Source organism: Mycetomoellerius zeteki, unplaced genomic scaffold, assembly GCF_001594055.1.
Source record: "Mycetomoellerius zeteki isolate Tzet28-1 unplaced genomic scaffold, Tzet1.0 scaffold108, whole genome shotgun sequence".
Classification (NCBI taxonomy): Eukaryota; Metazoa; Arthropoda; class Insecta; order Hymenoptera; family Formicidae; genus Mycetomoellerius; species Mycetomoellerius zeteki.
Genome location: NW_017255996.1, coordinates 183,510 through 203,907, shown reverse-complemented (window position 1 = coordinate 203,907; position 20,398 = coordinate 183,510). Strand labels below are relative to the sequence as shown.

Here is a 20,398-nt window from a genome sequence, read left to right as displayed (position 1 = left end):
TAAAATGCACAGGTACGAAACTAATTTGCGATAAATTTTGGCCCAAGCGTCGTTACACTGTTTACGATCGAGAAGATTCTATCGGCGAACTTTTGATTGCCGTAAAGTATGGTGCACCTCACTCCTGCGCAACTTCCACTCGCCGACTACGTCGCGCCAAGTAAAGTATATTGTCGATATTGAACGACTATTTCGATAGTACGGCTGGGAGGAAGGATCTCGGTTTTCAATTTTATCTTTCGAGCGATACCTCGATAAACTCTTTTATTGGCCCAGATCTTGATGGGAAGGGGAAATCGTTGTAGTATCGCGCAGATCGCGTTCCTCTCCCGCTTCTGAGAGTTTTCTCGAAGAGCGGGTGGTAAGTTAATAACTTGGTAATTAGATAAAAATGATAGTAGATGTCAGTATATATTGGATAGCATCGTGCAAATGCAATTAACTATAGTATCATGCGGAGAGTTAGTAGAGTGTACAGGATGCTCCATCAATATTGCATTTCTGTCAATAAGAGACTCTAACGTATTTGCTTCATATAAAAAATAGGACATTGAAGCTTTTTTCTCTCAACTTCTCTCATTTCTTCTTGTTAAAGTAAAATGGATTTCACTTCTATAAAAAAGTGATTTTAAATGTGACAATCTAACGTAATGAAGAGGATCTTAAAGTTATTTATTTTATCGACTTATAAATATAATTTTTATAACGTATTTTTGTATATATTTCTTTTATAGATTTGAAAATTCTTTACCAAATTTAAAATATACGTATAAATATGTGTGTTAATGAGATAGAGTTTATTTTGAAAACAAAAATCGTTTAAATTTCTTTACCATTTCTTCATTTAGAATCGTTTTAAATAATGTCTTAAAATGCTGATGTAGCTCTCTGATTGTTCATGACATTTTAAGACAGTCTTAAATATAACAATTGATTATAAATTCCGGCTTTATGTAGCCTAATATAACATCTAAAGCTATCAAATTGTGACAATTTGATATAAAAGCTTTGCAATCTGAACTTACAAAATTGTAATTTCCAGAGTAATAGTTTATAAGAACAATGTTGAGTTCTTAAAATTAGACTTATAGCATTTTTTTATTGACAGAACTTTACGTCGATTTGTATACAACGGCTTTAAAGTGCGCACACAGAGAGAAAAATGTTTGGTATTTGTAACTATAATTATATATTACTATAATTATGATTATTACTGCTATAATAATAATAACAGTAACTATATATATAGTTCCAGCAACAAATGTTATAATTGGCAACCTAAAATGACTATAATTATAGTTGTTATAACCATAAAATAGTTGAAATTACCATAAAAATGGTTCAAGTGACTATAATTTTATGGTAATTTCAACTATTTTATGGTTATATAGTAATATATAATTATAGTTACAAATACCAAACATTTTTCTCTCTGTGCACTCAGCGCACTTTAAAGCTGTTGTACACAAGTCGACGTAAAGATGTATATTTAATAAAAATATAGAAACGAATTAAATTGCGAAATCCTCAATACATTTTATCGTGCTATTTGATAAAACATACATTAAAACAGGATATTTTATCAGTTGAAATATCTCACTTTTACATTCAGATTAGAGTTATATATAACAGCTTTAATGTGCACTGAGTGCACACCAGTTCTGCCAATGAAAAACTATTAGCAAATTCGGCAGACTGCACTAGTGCGCACTGAGTGAGAACTTTTCCAGTGTCATACATTCGGCTTGTGTGCACTGTATCAGTGCGTTCAGATTGTCGTATTCAACAATGAAAACTGACTCAGTGTAGTGCTGAATTTATATTCGGACCTACCGAATGAACTGAACGAGTTGAAAAAATGTTGCATTGATGTTTCTGACAGTGCAGTTTGATATGGCACCAAAGTGGTTCTGCACTTGCATCATGTTAGGGTAGCACCAGAGCAGAGTCGGTGCATATGTGACGAATTCGTCATTAGGCATCTATAATTCGGTACGAAAATGCGTTACGATAATTTGTGCATTTGTGTGCGTGCAATATTAATGTAGTAATATACAAAGCTGTTTGCGTGCTTGCGTGCGTGCGTGCGTGCGTGCGTACGTGCGTGTGTCAATATTTGTAAATCGTACACTGAGAAAAATATTCTAATTATACCCACAAAAAGTATAAACAAAACGAATTCTGATTATATGAATCAGAATTCTGGTTATGGTAATTGAATTTCTGGAATTATCTCGTATAGAATGTTTGATAGTTTAACTATGTTTAGAATCCCTGCAATAAATATATCACTTTGTTATTTTAGTCATATTAGATTGTGAGTTTATTTATTCAAGTTATTTGAATATCAAGTTATTCGAATATTTATACACGGAGACAACGATTTTATTGAAGTATCTAAAAATTTAGCTAGGTACAGATCTGAAAATTAATTTGTAGAATCATCAAAATAATTACGTAAGAATCTCAAGCATGATGAAGTAATGCTGTAAAAAGTTTTGACGTTCTGTAGCAAACAGTTCAAGCGTCCTATTGTATAATTTTGACGCTCGAACAAAATTATTTTCAAATTTATATTTATACATCTTTGTCCTTGGGCATCCTATTGTGGAAAACAGGTATTCAGTATTTAGGGTGGACCTTTAGGAATACCCCCACCAAGCGGCACGACCCAACAGCTGTTCAGTCGGCAACGGTACACAGTTGTGTGAGCGTCGAAAACTCCGAGCGTCGCATTTCACAATGACTGAACGAGTTGAGCAGAGAATTTGTATTAAATTTTGCCAAAAACTTGGCCATGTATATGTTCTGAGACAATCGGCGTAAAGTTTATGGTAATGACTCTATGAATGACACAAATTAAAGCATGGTTTAGACGGTTCAAAGATGGTTGTGTCTCAGTAGACAGTGATCCTCGTTCTGACCTTCAACATCGAAAACAGTGGAAAACGTGGAACGTGTGCGATCCGCAATCAACAAAAATCGTCGTTTAACTGTGCGAGAGTTAGAAGAGGACCTTGGGATCCCAAAAACTATTGTTTCTCGAATATTGACTGAAGATCTGGGAATGAGAAAGATTTGACGACGTTGAAGAAATAAAGCTAAATGCGACGAGGGAGCTATTGGCTATCATCAAAAACGACTTCCAGGACTGCTTTCGCAAATGAGTGTACCGTTGGCAGGAGGTCATTGCTTTGGAAGGGAAACTACTTTGAAGGCGACGTTGTTCATCATTCCGGAATAGCTCTTTCTCAAGATACAAGCAAAAGTCGGATACTTTTGGAATAAACCTCGTATATAATTAAATTTTTAGACAATATTAAATATTGAATCTCATTCGACCATGTGAGAATACAACCAATAGAGATAGATACCTTTAATGGTCTAAGCTGGATCTTAAGTGCTTGTATAATTCTGTGACTTTATACACTGTGTGACTGTATATTACGTAAATTTTTAGATATTTCACCAAAACTCTCTTTTCCATGTGAATTTATATCAGGCTCTGATGGCAATTCATTGCAATACAGTTGGTCGTTTCTTCGAAAATAAGCATATTTTGAAGCCCCTGTGGGCGCACGCAACAAACCACGAGACAAAATGAGAGATTCGTGCTTCAATTAAAATTTACTTGTCGCGGGCTCGGCACCGCCGTTAGTAGGCACGTTGCCCGTGCGTGACCGGCTTCACTGATATCTAATGTCAATCCTGAGTGTTGTTTCGAACATGGTGCAGTCCCGACCAGCCAACGCCGTCCGCCATGGTAGCGATCGCACGAGAGCACCTTTCGCGATTGCCCGCATGGACACGTGATTTCTACACATATACACACATTCACATGCGCGCGCACACATACTTGCAGGGCGTGAGGATGAGGATCGATAACCCTTTCGAGGATTTCCTCGATTGCGAATCTAACGATTGTCACTTGTTCGTTCCCCCCGCCTATCCTATCTATTCAAACGCCACAAATTAGCATTTTACGATGCGGCCAAAAGGACAATGGGGTTTGCGTTAAATTCGGTGGAAGAAGAGTAAAGTGGGAGAACCATTACCGCTATCGGGGAAATCTCGGCTGAGTGCTTCATTTAAAATCGAGCGATCCTATGTTTATGGAGCGCGAGGGGGAGGGCGACGAAGGAGAGCGAACCATCCTGTCAGGATTCATTCTTAATCGAACCGATTCTCTTAAGAAATCATATTCGATCTCTACAGACCCGCTATATCAAAGCTACCTTCCCTTTATGTGACTTCTAAGAATAATGTCGTTTTAAAACGTCTCTTTTAAGATTTTCTTTCGGTGTATCAACTACTAAGATAATAACTCTAAAAAAAATCTGAGATTTAAAAAAGAATTTTTGAAATAGAATAAAGTTTAATAAATTTAAAAATAATGTTTTTATGTTGAAACAGTGTTTTTTTAATTATCAAAAGTACATTCTTGAATTTTACCTATTCGTTGATTTAACGCATGTTTAAAAGTTGTGATCTAAAACTTACTGAAAAAAATTACATTCACACGTAATTACGCGTAATTACGTAAATGTAATTTCAGCTTTTAAACTTAGATATCGAATTGCTGAATGCTTTTGTACTACATTTACATATCTCTGCTTACCTCGGATCAATGAAATTCGAAGCTATTTGATGATTGGACAGTGCGGTTACGAAACTAGTATGGCATGAAATCATTAAGCGAGGCGCATCAGGAATAGGGTGCGATTTGTTCGATGACACAATCCTCTTCCCGAACATGCGACAGAAATTCAGTATTTGCGTACGGACAGATCTGAAATTCCTATCTTGCCAATGCTTCGTGATAGATACGCGTTCGTATGTCGTAACGCAGCAAGTATGTAAAGCAGCATGAAGTATATTGAATGATAAATATGTTGTTGCACATCTGATATCGCAGATAATATTACATACGCGCTCTCTCGCATTCTATCCCTTTGTAAGCAGAATCCTTTGAATCCTGCAATAATCTGGAGAATTTTCTCACTTCATGCACATGTTGTTTCGTTTTACACGTTCTTGGAATGTGAACTATTTTTGTTGTATTGAAATTTTTCAAATATTCTATTATATGAAAATATATCGTTCGTCGGTTTTTAATTATTAAGCTAAAAAAAAATGATGTAATCTTAAGCAAAAATCCTGACAACGTTGAATCAATGGCAATCTTTTTTTTTTGTAGAATATCGCGCGCTTCAATTCTTTAATTTATAGCTTATCGCGCTTTTTCCCTCGTATTTTTTTTTAATTTTAGCATTTATTTCCACGAGATCTGGCCGCCAGATTCATGTATAGGATTGCCAATTTACTGGCAATCCAATATACGATTACTATCAATTACTACTAAATTCGACGTTATTGAATTTCAGTGCCCATTCACTGCACAGTGAAAACTTGTTTAATTCGTATCGATCCATTATCATATCTATTTAACGTCGTGTACAATTCGGCAATTCGGTTTTAGATCATTTTACACCACATAACAGTCTAATGATAATTGTAAATTGTAAATTTAAATCAGAATTTTTATCAGATTTCATGCGTCGTCACTTTAAAAAGTGTGAGAAACACAATTAGTACATCGCACTAGATGTATGTACGCTGGTTTACAGAATCGTAAACATCATGACCTGTGTTGCGGACAGCGTAACGTGGGACGCGTGTAATTCAGCTGTATGCAAGTTACAGTTGTTGATCGACCATCGAACCGAGCAATATGTTCCGCCAAAACGCGACAGCGCGGTTTGCATTTAGACGCGATGAGAGCAATTTCTGGTGTAGCGTGATTTACTCGTCATAAAACTCTGACGCAAAAAGCGATTCTCTTTTCGACTTCTCGAGATTAATGTGGCGTAAATAATGCGTCTTCGATAGAACGTACGTACTTGCGGAGGAGGATTATTCCTTTATCCATGATGTTTCACCTTGGAACCTTGAAATAATACGACTTGCGATAAGTATGTGTTTCGTTACTCGTTACCGCGGCACACGTTGATCAAATTACACTGAGATTGCGTCTCTACGTGTTATGATAAATTTGTGCTCGGAGAGCGCGTCTGATAATTTTGTTAATTAACCTCATAAGCAACATCGGCAGGATTAAGATGAAGACAATATCTAGAATTATCTTGCGAATGAAGACATCGGTTGATTAGAGGATAAATTAAGAAGAGACGGTGCATTAATGCGATATGCTACGTTCATATAATGCAAACGACATAAGAGATTATACATATACGTGTTAATTTTCATAGTATCAAGTTAATATAGACGTCTGTTTTCTATCGATATAGAAAATCGATCTGCCTCCTTAAATTAATGTTTCCTCAGCGCAACGAACGGTTTTCCGTTACGAAAGTTACGCGGTGAAGCAGGCCGAAATTAACGATAAGTTATTATAATATGCTATTTCGTAGGCGGGTTGCGAGAGTTGTGGTACTTTAGAGCGCCAAAGTAAACTCTGTCCTGGTGCCAGGATCTTCCCGTATCGGACCAACCAGAGTTTACTTCCAGAGTTCGGAGTTTCGTAATTTGCTGTCGGTGGGTCGAGACGTCGCATTATTGTGTACGCCGCAGTTGTAATAATCTCTGTCCTAATTACTACGCTATGATAAAATAGGATTCCACTTCGGAATTGAAAACGCTTTGAAATGACGGGGAGTTTCTTGATTACATTCGCGTAAGTAGAACACCCCCGTTGTTCGCACTTCGTTAGCTGTCATTTATATATCTTTCTTATTAAAATAAAAATATTAAAAGCTGAAACTAAACTCTCGCCGAAAATATATGAAGAGTGAAGCGCTTTTTTGCAGCTTCCGACCACGTAACCGTGGCAATGAGTTCTCGAATAAATGCATGTGAGCAAACGTGACTTTTCAGACGCCGTGGATCGCTCGCATTTTCTAACGATAATGCGAAAACTTGTTCGCGTAGAAGAATGCTTCACGATGAAAATTTTGCATATCGCAGCGCCGATAATACTTGTTACATGAACAGTATGCGCCAAGATTTCCACGTGGTTTGCATTTTGTCGAAATTTATGAGACTGGTTTACGGGCATTGGGATAGCAATTGATTTGAATATCGAGTTTTCTTAATCGTTCTGTCGCGATTCTCAGACCGGCGAAATCTTCTCAACGATCGCAGCAAGAATTCAATATCGTAGCGCATAAAGTACATCATGAATTATCTCTCTCTCTCTCTCTCCCCTCTCTCTCTCCTACCACTATTTAATTCACTGCACCTTCATTAAAATCGCGAATTGATTTTCCATATTTTTCAACCGCGATATGAAGTTCAAATAATATGATTTATCTTCTTCTAATATTAATATTTATTAATTTTTATAATTATTTTTAATTGTATTCTAAATCAGATGTCATTTATATTACATTATAATTTAAAGAAATATACCAAAAGAAACTGCTTCCATATAATTGAAAATGGAAACGAATAATTTTAAATATTAACTACGACTCTAATTTTGAACTATGAAAAGGCATTGTTCTCAACGAGACGCGACGGATTCAATTAAACATATTGTATTTCTTAAACCAATTTTAAAGTAATTGAAATTAATTTAATTATATCAACGTAAGCTATCATTAGAATCTGCTATACTCTGTGATTTGCAGTTTCAATCTCTTTTCTGATTTTCCCTTATTATTAGGCACTGATCCTTCAAATTAATTCTGCTGTAATATAATATAATAGTCCATTGTTTTTGCGCGCTTTTACTGCATGAATCGTTACGTTTAATTTCCGAGAGCGTCGCATCACGACCTTGTTCCACTGTTCCTCCATCTTCTGTTATTGTAGCAGTCGAGAGAACCGATTCACTCGACGGCAGAAACAGTCACAGCTGCGCCGACAGTTCGCTGCCGTATCTCTCGTTTGCCAGTTGCACACTTTGCATTATTTCTCGCTCTTTTTCCCTACGAAATGCATATTATCCGGCATGCTTATCCGGCCGATTGCTTTCACGTTTTCAATCATTTCTAAATACTTTTGTCTCTTTTTCCTTCTTTATTTCCTTTTTCTTCTCTTTTGAGAAAATCTACGCGCAGACCGGTGTATTTCGTGAAATTTAATAAAATGAGAATAGAGAGATGCTGTTTTTATCTCACGATACGATGTGAAGTAATAGAGAATTTTTGGTATCTGTTCGTGGTGTTACAGTCAGCGCGGTTGGAATTGCAACGGGTATCGAGTCATAATCGGATGAGGGACGTAACTCGCGATTAACGAACACGAAAATTGGCACGGATGAAGAGCGCTTTTCGAATATTGTCAACGGATTGCAACGCTGTCCGCTCGATTTCGTGCAGACACGAGTATGGCAATAACATACGGACCGTCGGATGGCTGAATTTATTCTTGTTATGAATTCGTTGCGCAATTCATTTCGACGGTATGATCCGAGCGGCATATTTTGTACGGTAATCGAATTACCGATTCTGATTTCCGTCCTTTTGCTTTGCAATGCATCGCGAAGGTAACTCGCGAGACTTGCAGCCAACGATGCAGCTTGCATTGTGAAGAATGAGAGCCGCACGAGAGCATCAGAACCGAATCATCAATGATGCACGGCTCTTTTCCCCCGTGACATCGCTGCGCTTTGGCGTACTGCCAATCTCCGTTGCCACGGTGTTCCTTTCTTGCGAACCTTCGTTGCAATTTTCCGTCCTTGCGATCGCAATATATGTCACGGACGCGACAAACTCCGTTGCTTCGCGTTTCGAGATTCTTGTACAGTAAATGATTTAAAAATCTTATTATTAATATTCATAAAGTTTCCGAAAAGATTAAACATTAATATAGAATATATCATTATAACTAAAAAGTTTATCTCTAGCTTTCTTAAATTTCACGTTGTATGTGAATTTAAAAAAAAGAATGAAAATAAAAAATGAGAAATAAATAGATTACATGTTTTTAATATTTATTTGTTTCAAAGAATCATCTTATGATAAAGTTATAAAAACTTGTAATATTCTACTATATAGCATCAGAATGGTCGTCTTTAATTTTATTTAAATAAAGTATTATATAAACTAATTGAATAATATAAAATTAAAGCCGGCGATTGATCGATAACGAAATTCACATGTGTGAAAGTACATGTGACACAAACTCGACCTAAACTCGACCATAAGGCCTCACATAAATCAGTATTATCTCGCATTAATGCACTACTAGTGCGGTGGTAATGTTCATAGATTCGCTTGTAATGAACATACTACGCATGTTGTACGTTAATCCACGTAAAGAATATCTCATCTGTGTTATCAGTTGCGTAAATCAATATATCAATATGCATATATATAATTTAATATAAATTATATGTGTGTATATGTGTACACACACACACCCACACACATATATATATAATATAATTTATATGATAATAGAGTCAGTAATACGAATAAATAAAGTAAGAATTAAAATTGCTTAAATTGGTAATTTTAATTCTTGTTAAATATATATATATATTTAATATATTAGATAAATAAATATATATATATATTTATATGCATACGCATGTAAAGGTATAATAAGATAGTTTACCTAAGTAATAAAATTATTTATTAACCGAAAACTTTTGCAGCCACTTATATATACACTGTTAAAAATTTCATGAAATTTAATATTCTTTTAATTTACACAATTTGAACTTAATTTCATGATATTATATTAAATTTAATGTATTTATAACTGAAAAGTATATTTGTGTACATGTACATGAAATTTAATATATTTTTCATGAAAATTTCATGAAATTTAATGTACACATTCATTACATTTAAGTAAGTACTATAACTTAGTTTTCAGTTAAATTCATTCATTACTTTTTAATTTTGTTTATAATCACACGAGCTTCATTTACATGTAAAGGAAGCATTTCTAACAATGTACATACAGACATATGTGTGTGTGTGTGTGCGCGCGTGTGTCTACCCTTATTAAGCATATATATTTTTATGTCGTAATTACATAATAGTTATTTCTTTCAGATATTGCTGTAAGCTGCGAAGTTTCCGATATTTTCTGTCCAATTCCAGGCGGATATAGAAAGTAAGACATACATTACACTATATATAAAATTGCATTTTTTACAGTTTTATAATGAGTTTAAAAAATCTCATGTACAGAGTGCTCCGAAATTCGCGAATCAATTAAAAAAAAAGGTTTTTGAAAAAATTAAGTAAAAAAATTTTGTGTACATATTTTTATTTCAAGTAGTAATTTTTAAGATAAAAGGGTTTAAATATAGCTAATTATAGATAACGTTCAGACGGCCATCTGTCCATGAATCACACGTGTGGCAATAGTAATAAGCGCGCAATTGAGCGTTCAAACGTAGTCCATATCTAATCCGTAATATTGGTCATATTTGAACTGTCATTATTTCGTTTAAACTATTGCATAAAATAAAAATTTACAAATAACTTTTTTATTTAACTTTTTAAAAACTTCCTTACTGTAGTATTTTGATTCGCAAATTTCGGAACATCCTGTATATATATTAACAGAGAGGCTAGCTTTGATGAACTTATACACTGGAAGCTGCGAGCTTTCACATTGAACTATTTGGCGTGCGCTGAAGGTACTTTAGTCGAAAATATCTTTGTGCGATCCAATACTTGCGTGGTTCGATATATCGATAGCTACATATTTATCTAGCAAATTTTTTGCAAGGGTATGTAATATACGCGTCTCTAGCGCAAGGCTCTCTCGTTTCTCGGTCCGGCGAAATAAATATTGGCTTTCGGCGACAAACGGGAGATACGCCGTCAATTCGAGTATCTATCGAACAATATTTATTTAGAGTATCGATTTTGTTGTAGAATATTGGCTTTCTCGGCAGTAGCGATCGGATTTTATCGCTTTCTCTTCTCTTTTTTCTCTCTTTTCTCACATCGGTGTCGTTCATGAATCATGAACTTCCTTTGCTACTCTAAAAACTGTGTATATACGATGAATAGTTAATATTACATAGTAACGAGAAAGTTCCCGAAATGATAGCGAGTGATATTCGTAAGATCGATTATACATATTGCTCATGTTATGTCAAGCAGTATTGATACAATGTTCATGCAAATGCGTTTCTAGCGACGTGATTAATGCGGACACAATTCGTATCGAACATGGAAACGATAGACAGTTATTCTTGGTAGTTATTCGGTGATTATCAATTATTTACGTATCTTGTTATCATCTCTAAGAACATAATATTCCTAGAATGTTGTACACTGAGAAAAAAAATTTTCTTTATTTTAGTGAATATATTTACTAAAATTAAGTTTATTTAATTTGAATAAATATTAATCAAACTATAAAATTTCAGCTTTCTTAATTATAGTAAATTAAAGCATTAAGATTAGAAAATGCCTTGTTGATAAAGTGTATTTTATTTTAAAGTCGAAGCTTCAAAATGAAAATATATAAAATATTATATAGTATATTTTTGACAGTACAATTTTGTTTAGTTCTGTATAACTTGTAATACAGAATGTAAGAATAATATCCAAAATTTACACTTTGTCATTTTATGTTGAAAATCAGTAATTAGTAGAAAGTGCAATGCTTTAATTTAGCACATATTAATTATGTTATAAAAATAGGTTTTACAAGTTAAGAATAATTTTCTTTTAATAGAATTTGCTTGAAATGAATAAATATAATTGGAAAACCATTAATTAGTAAAAAATAATTAAATTTTGATAGTCGATTAATCGAAAAAAAAATTAATAAATGATTTTCTTTATAAGAGAATAATATTCTTCTGATAAATCCGTGTAATTACTTATTTAAAAAAATGTGTTTACACAGTTTTTTTGTATACAAACACATGATTTATTAAAATTAAAGAAATTTTCTTGTTTTTTCATATTTTTTCTCAGCGTATATTATTTATCGTTTTTAATATTCACTAACATTCTAAAAATATTGTTTTATAGGGCAATGTTTATAATCTGTAAAATTATACAGCTAAATATCAAGCAGCGCTGAAATCGGTGTTTAAATCAACGCTCTTCTAATACTGTACATTTCACGGTGTACGTAGTTTTGTAGTCCTGTTTACTCTCAGTCGGTCTACTTTGTTACTGACAGTTCAACACGTACCGCAACTACACCTATTGTATACTACACCACGTGTATCATTCGAACGTGTCTAGTGCAACATTTTCTCGGCTTGATGCTCTGTACGTGCAGCACACTCGCTTTACAGTCAAGTCGACTATGTTTTCTACTGTTCCGTAACGTCACCAGCGGCGATATAGAGGCATCGAACGGGCTATATTTCACTGTCTTTCGGTACTTTCAATTAACAATATTTATTCGTACAATGGAAACAGTTTAGTTTGATTATAACGCATCGCCTATTATACTATATCGTGATCTATGCATCTAAATCTTGCATTCTCTTTGTAACTGCAGAAATCTGATTCACGTCCCTGACTGGATGCTTTAAGCAGTTTAATGCTTTCTACCCAAGCTGTCACGGCTGCAACAATGTGGCCGAAATCAGCTTACGTTCGCCGCATAAACTCGCTGGACCGCAGGATCGATTCTGTCAATTAATCAAGCCGCTAGCTACGAGCGGTGATCTTAACCATGATCGATATCCTCTCGTGTTTCATTCTTGCTTGACGCGTGTGAGATTGATTTTATTTCTCGACTGCACGCGATCCAATTTTGATGAATTTCTCTTGGCGAATGATGGCTGCGGCGCCATCTCGATTTCATGTCGACTCCGGAAGTAATTTTAAATTAAACATTCGTCGCACTTGGTTTAATAAAGCTTAATGCACAGACTGTGTTGACAGCAACAAGTGCAAATTGCGTCGCCGCGTATTGCTGCGGCGACAACGCGACCTATCCCCCGTTTGCCATTGTAATAATTCTCGAGTCCTTTCGCCGACTCCGCCTTTATCCATCTTTGTCGCACCGTGAGTATTTTCAGCCAGCATACGATGCTATGGGATTTTCATGTAGCTTTGAACACACGCGGGACACCCAGGGGCCGACGGTACGTTTCATCGTCGTTGCAGTCGCCAGCGTTGTCGTTTTCGTCTTCTTAACGGTAGTCTCCTTAACCCGCGGGGCACGCTTAACCGCCAGTGAAGCTACGATAAAATAGCGCATTTTGAACGTTCTTATTCCCTTCCTCGTTTTGCTTCTCCTCGGGCTTTTCTTTCTCGTCTTCTTCTTTTTCTTCTTTCTTCACCCGCTTTGTTGAGCGCAAAGGCGTCGAACCGCGTGAAGAGGTTTAGCGGCGCAATAACGACAAGCAAAGTGGAAGTTTAAATGGACGTCGGAAGATGCAAAGGATACGGTCCACCGGAAACCCGAAAGGCAATGCTGGCTTGAACCTCAGCGGCTCAGTCGAATCTCGAAGCGGGCCGACGTGCGAGATATTTATTTCGCTACGAACGTGAACGTAGCTTTTAGGAGATTGCATTCTGTTTGTTGCCCGAATTTATTGACTTTGATCCTGGCTGTGGCATTTTCTCGCTTATCCTCCACGTTGGTGAGCATGCGCAAGTGCACGAATGTAAATATGTAAGTCTAGGTATAAAGCGCCGATGAAAAATTTCATGACGAAAAATTCCATAATACATACCTTGCATGCATTTATATCCGTAATTCCCGCGATAAATCAAAGTCCGAAACACTTTAGCTCTTCAACATATGCATACGTGAAAAAGTAATCGAAATAATAATAAACAGCACTCTCAAAGATTGACGAGACTTCTGACGTCTTTATGACCTGTATTTATAGTCACGTTTCTGCTGAAGAACTCGGCTAAAACCTGTCTGAATACGAGTTATAGTTTGATAAATAGATCTCAAAAGTTACAAAGTGATATTTTTAATCGCAATTTAACTGTAAGAAACTTTAAGTTTTATTTTGAAACACAGTCCTGCTTTGTTTCTCAATTTTTTGCACTCTAAATGATGATGTTGGATAATCATTTCCTTATATTGTGTATGTTATTTGTTAAAATAGCACAGTATTTTTATTTAAAATTAATCTTTTCTTGATGTGGACATACCAACGAGATGGACATATTGGCAGTGTTAAATCTAACATTTTAATCTATTTAATTTAACCTATTTAATGAATAAATTTTTTGCTTTGATTGTAAAGAAAAATTAGATAAAGTTCCGAAAACTTTCGATTTTGATGAAATTTTGTAAAAGCTTCATTTCGGATTAAAATAAAAGTTCAAAAGGATTTTGGCGATTTCTATAACAAAACTATTTTAAATAGTACAAAAAATACAGTAAATGTTTACATTAATGGCAAAATTTCCGATTTTAATGATTTTGAAGTATATTAAAGGGAACAGGTTATCGAGTACTCTCTCTTAATTTGAAAGTAGGTAAGAGATGTGAAACTGTGTAACTATTCTCATTTCGCGCTATAAGCAAGGGGGCGTGTGAGGTGGACTTTGCTTCACGTAGATAACTTGAAAACTCATGTGAATCCTTCTTCCTTTAATATACTTCATTGAAATTGGTGATTTCGTCAATAAAATATAAAAACTTACCAATTTTATCATTTTATCTTAAAAAATAGCTTCGTCATATAGAAGTCGCTGCTTTATCGATTCAATAGGACTTACACATATACGATTTACGTTATCGACACATCACTACATATTACTACATCAATATCGCATGCTTACATACACATAAATGTTCCTAATGGATTTTCATATTAAATTAGGTCTAAATCTAATTCTAAGAACTCGACATTGTTTTTTCATGTAATCTATTAGTCTCCAATTTCGTAAGTACAGATTGCAGAGCTTTTATATCAAGTAGATGTTATCACGACTTGATAGCTCTAGACGTCATGTTGGATTAAGAAACGGTACAGATTTCAATTTAAAATTTTTTTCTTGATAAATTTTACTTCGTAGACTACACTAAAAAAATATATTAAATTTTAGTAAATTTGTTTGAATAGTTCTAAGTAAATATTTACTAAATGTAAATATATACTTCCTTGGTCCAAGAACCATTAATTTGTGATTAAACTATTATTTTTGTTATTGAGTAAATATTTATTTATTCTAAGATGTTTACTTATTGTTATTCAAACTTAGTACTGTTAAAAAAATATGTATTGAGATTTAGTGAGTTTTTTCAGTGAAGTATTTGTGTATATTTTAATTCTGAAAAATGATTTTTAAATCTGGAACAGTAATATATATGAAATTCCTTTACGAAAATTATTGCGTTTAATTGACATAAAAGAGGTGATTTAGGATCTCTTTAATTAATTATTTTTCCACTTTTTCACGTCTCAGGAGCAGTAAAAATTAAGTAGGTTTAATAAATAAAGAGATGAGATTTCTCGGGTCATTCGTCTTCCTGATTTATTAAGCACGATTTCAATCCTCGATTAAAAAAATTAAACGAAAGATTAAATTAATTTATATACATATATATATATATTTTGTTTTTCAATTAAAATAAAGATAAATTTAACTCTTCAGATAAACATTAGACATTTAACATTCCATTTTAAATGATCAGTGTAATAAACAGGTTAGAATTTTAAAGGATCAAATTGTAATGTTAAATATATACAATTTATTAAATCATGAACAATTCTAACATCAATAACCAAACGGATGTTAGAATTGTACATAGTTTAATACATTGTTTATATTTAATATCACAATTTGTTTGTTTAAATTTCTAGCTTGTTACGTCATTATAGCACACGAGCTTGTATTATTAATGTTATTTTAAACGATGTTATTATTCAACCGTTTTTAAATATTTGTTTAAAAAAATAATTTAAAATCTGCTCTACATAATACATACGCGTATCAACTGCAACGTTGATTTTAGATCAAATTAACATTTTGGTTAAATTCATAAAATATTCTCAGAATTAATTACCATTTTTAGATAACGCTTACGATTTCACAAAACGAGACTCAAACTGTTATATGATAACTTATTTGTATCGAGATTAAAGAGTGCCCCCAAAAAAGGGATCTTTTTTGCCCGTTTTTGGACCCTCAATGTTTGGACTGAACTATGTGCCAAATGACACCCTACAATGGGATATTAATTACAAAGAAGTTTCAGGTTGAGGTAACAATTGTTATCATAGCTGGAGGGGGTGTTACGTATATTACGTCCATGCGAAAATCCGATTTATTTACATTCAAAGCGTCATTTAGCCAAATATTTCATGGGCAGGTAGAGCCGATTAAACTGAGTCCAAAAGTCCTCCACCATTTTGCAATTTTCGCAATAGTTAACAAGATATTAATTACTAAACATTGCCGAAAATTGATCTTCAATAATTTTTTATTCAAATACTATCAATTTTGCAGAAAAACTGCAAGAGACAAAAATTGTTTATTTTCTTTTCATAGAACTCTAAGAATTTTTTCAGAAATTTTTTCAGAATTTTTTAATACTGTATTTTTTCAGGTTAGTAAAAATAAGAAAATGCAGTACTAAAAAGTTGATAAAAAATTATTAAAAAATTCTTAGAGCTCTATGAGAAGAAAATAAACAATTTTTGTCTCTTGTAGTTTTTCTGTAAAATTAATAGTATTTGAGTAAAAAATTATTGAAGACTAATTTTCGACAATTTTTAGTAATTAATATCTTATTAATTATTGCGAAAATTACAAAATGGTAGAGGACTTTTCGACTCAGTTTAGTTCGCTCTACCTGCCCATGAAATATTTGGCGATTATTTTGGGACACCCGTATAATGATAATTCGATAATGGACTTTGATTCCACCTCCCCAGCTCTGAAAACAATTGTCACCTCAACTTGAAACTTCTCTATGATTAACGTCTCATTATAAGGTACCATTGGATACAGAGTTCAGTCGCAAAATCGAGGGCCCCAAAACGGGCGATTTTTGAAGTTACTCTTTGAAATTTGAAATGTAATTAATGGAATGTTTGGCGTCATGTTGTTACTGTAACACGTCAAATATTTGTAACAGTAATAGATCTCTATATCGTGCTATTAACTGCGTTCAGCAAAAAAAGCAGCTTTGCAACTGTTGTAAGATTTTTTAATATGATTGATTCATACATTTGTTTAGATTCAGTGAGGCTTTAGAGGCAAGACTAATCGTATCAGGAATTTTACAACTGTTATAAAGCTATTTTCTCCGCTAAATACAGTCACGTTGTGTACACAAAGTTGTTGCAGCTGTTATTCACGCGATGTGAGCTAAAGTTCTACTCTCTAAATTTCTTGGAGTGAGAGAAATCCCACTTCAAAAGAATTAAAATACTGCCACTATTGAAAAAAAGTGAAAATTTGTACTCTTGAATAAGAGTGGCATTTTCACTCTTTTTTTGAAGTAAGATTTCACACTTTTGGAATGAGAGTCACTCCAAAAAAAAAACGGAGTGAGATTTCTTTCCTTTGGAATGAGTCACTCCTAAAGAACAGTGAAAATCTGCCACTCTTATTCAAGAGTGTAAATTTTTCACTCTTTTTCAATAGTGGCAGTATTTTGATTCTTTTGAAGTGAGATTTCACTCCAAGAAGTTTAGAGAGCGAATGTACCAGAACAGCGCATTCCTTTTATCTGGCCGAATGCTAACTTTATTGACTATTTCGACCGCTGTTTTTGACCTGATGGTAATAATCGTCTAATAAATAAGTATAATAAATGATAAATAAGTTTAGTAAATAATTTAATAAATAAATGAATAAGCTTAGTAATTCTTTAATATGATTTTTTAATATGGTTATGAGATTAAACACGAGGGAGTAACCACTAGCTGAAATATTGTTTCACAGATTACATGATTTCATTTGATTTCATATACAATTTCATCTCATTACAAATAATTTTCTTCATCATATGAAGTCATTTGGTAAAATAAACGATTTTATCTAATATTACACAATGATTTCTCGTGGTTGCACATGTAATTATCGAATTATACATAGGAATTTCATATGAATTTTATAATGATTTCAGGGATTCTCGTTCCACTATTACATTAAGTGATTACTCCGTCGATCAAATGTAACGGAGCTTTGCGCTATTCTGGTACATCTAGAGTTCTAATGCAGTGCTGCTTTGTACGTTATGTTATTATCATTTGGAACGCGGTCGCGATAAGTACCATGAGAGAATACGATTATTCCTTTATGAACAATCATCGGCGATCGCTCGCGCGATTAACTACGCGTGTCGAGACGATGGCTATTCGGAGTAGACGTCTCGTGCAATTTACTCATTCGAAACGGAAATCAGCGCGATAGAAGCTGGGAATTGCAAATCGTTTCACTGCCATATTTAGGTCGATAGAGTTATTTCCTTGACACTTGGATTTGAATGTATCTCGCGCCACGCTTTGAACTCTTTTTTTCCGATCGTTTCTAAATTGAGAACGTGAATCGTTGGACCGAATAATTTAAGCAATAAAAAGCCGTGATATATTGAACGCTTATCAATAATACGTGTATTTCGCACGATTTACGCATTTGTGAAAAGTATTGCGCACATCGCACAATATTGAATATCGATTGTATATCTCTGGATGATATGTTATATTTTAATTAGCCGTCAATTCGACTGGTGTCATGATACACGATATTGCCAAAGTTATCAATGCTACTTTCATATTCGAGCAGTCGATGATGAAGCATTGCATCGCATCTAATCAATATGTACAATCATAATTAACCTTATGTTTTATTATTTAACCGCGTAGTATACTCGGCATTTGTATATCAGTGATCTTTTTAAAACCTTTGGCCGTTTGAAATCCGTTTATTTGACTTATTTACGAGATATACAGCGGATTGTAGCTTTGTGCGATCGTAAATTTGTCACGCAATCGTTTTTTCGTCGTAATGTAACAAAGAGCACGTCGTGTACAATTCATGTCAGGCGTGCCGTGCAAGTGCCGCACGATCATCGAATTCCGGCAATTAGTGCACGTGTGATTGTAATTAACAGCGCGAATGAGTACACAGACAATGGAAAGAAGAGAAAATTCGTAAGCTATCGAGTGAGAGCGAAGCAACTGAAGAATGAGAAATTCATACTGAGAGAAAGAAATGATTGCAATTATCATAATTTATAGTAATTTTTGGTGTTAACTATATATTTTTAGTAGAATTACAATTGTTACGGAAAGGACGATTTTGCTGAAGTATCTAAATATTTAAGTATAAATTTTAAAATAATTTCGCTGGATCATCGAAATAATTATGTAGGAAACTCAATCATGACAAGCAATATTACTAAAAATTTTGACATTTGCATTCTAGCAGCTTGAACATCTAAAATAACATGCTTAATTATTTTAACATTGGATTAATTAATTAATCCAAATTATTTTCAAATCTGTATATTTTTAGATTCTTCAACAAAATCGGTCTTTCCTTGTATTATTAATATTATAACAGGATTGGCAAGTAACGCGTTCTTTGTAACATCATTACCATTACAAGTTACTTTTTCGGTAATGATTGGGTAACGATGTTACATTTTCTTCTGAGTAACGTTCATGGTAACGCAGTTACATTTTTGGGGTAATGGTAACGATTTTACCAGTTACTTTTTTATCGTTGCTCTACTTCTATTTATATAAAAGTTTTAATCGTAACTAGAGCGTATATACATTTATCAATTTTTAAGTTTTATTCCTCTACTAAAAAATAGAATTTTTACATCTTTTTTGTATTTACCGCAGGAATTTAATTACGCATATAATGGCATTTTTCATTGACAGAACTAATGTGCATTCAGTGTACTTTAAAGCTGCTCGTACAATCGATAAAGATGTATGGTTATTAAAAATATAGAAACGAGTTAAACTGCAAAATCCTCAATATATTTTATTATGCTATTTGATAAAATATACTTTAGGCACTTCATTAATTGAGATATCTCATTTAGAGTTGTGTACAACAGCTTTAATGTGCACTGAGTGCGCACAAGTTCTGCCAATGAAAACGCTATAATATTCTATCAGAGTCAAGAAAAGAAAGTAACGAAAAAGTAACGACGTTACGTTTTGAAGAACGGTAATGGTAACGAGTTACTTTTAGAAATCAATAACGAATAACGATAACGAGTTACTTTTTTAGGAAAAAGAACGGTAGCGATAACGAGTTATTTTTATGAAGTAACGTTGCCAACTGTGTATTATAACAGTATAATATAAAAATTGAGTTCCCAATCATAATTATTTTACCATGCAATTATAATCACAAATATCCTTTTCTTTCAGTGTATTAATTATTTTTACACATTTGTTGAGAAAAATCGAAAAAAGATTTAATATGCATAACTATCTCTTTCGAGATATTAATTACTTTGGACGCTGTTCTAATTTGAATGTATTTCTACTTGT

At 33.7% G+C, this 20,398-nt stretch overlaps 1 protein-coding gene across 1 annotated transcript in view; it reads left to right on the top strand.

Annotated features, from left to right (window-relative positions):
• Positions 1-20,398, top strand: part of kek5 (leucine-rich repeat, immunoglobulin-like domain-containing kekkon 5 protein) — a 266,130-nt gene that overhangs the window by 87,242 nt on the left and 158,490 nt on the right. The window contains exon 3 of the mRNA XM_018452110.1: positions 10,029-10,089. The gene's annotated coding sequence lies outside the window, so the exon portion shown is untranslated. The remainder of the gene's footprint in view (positions 1-10,028; positions 10,090-20,398) is intronic.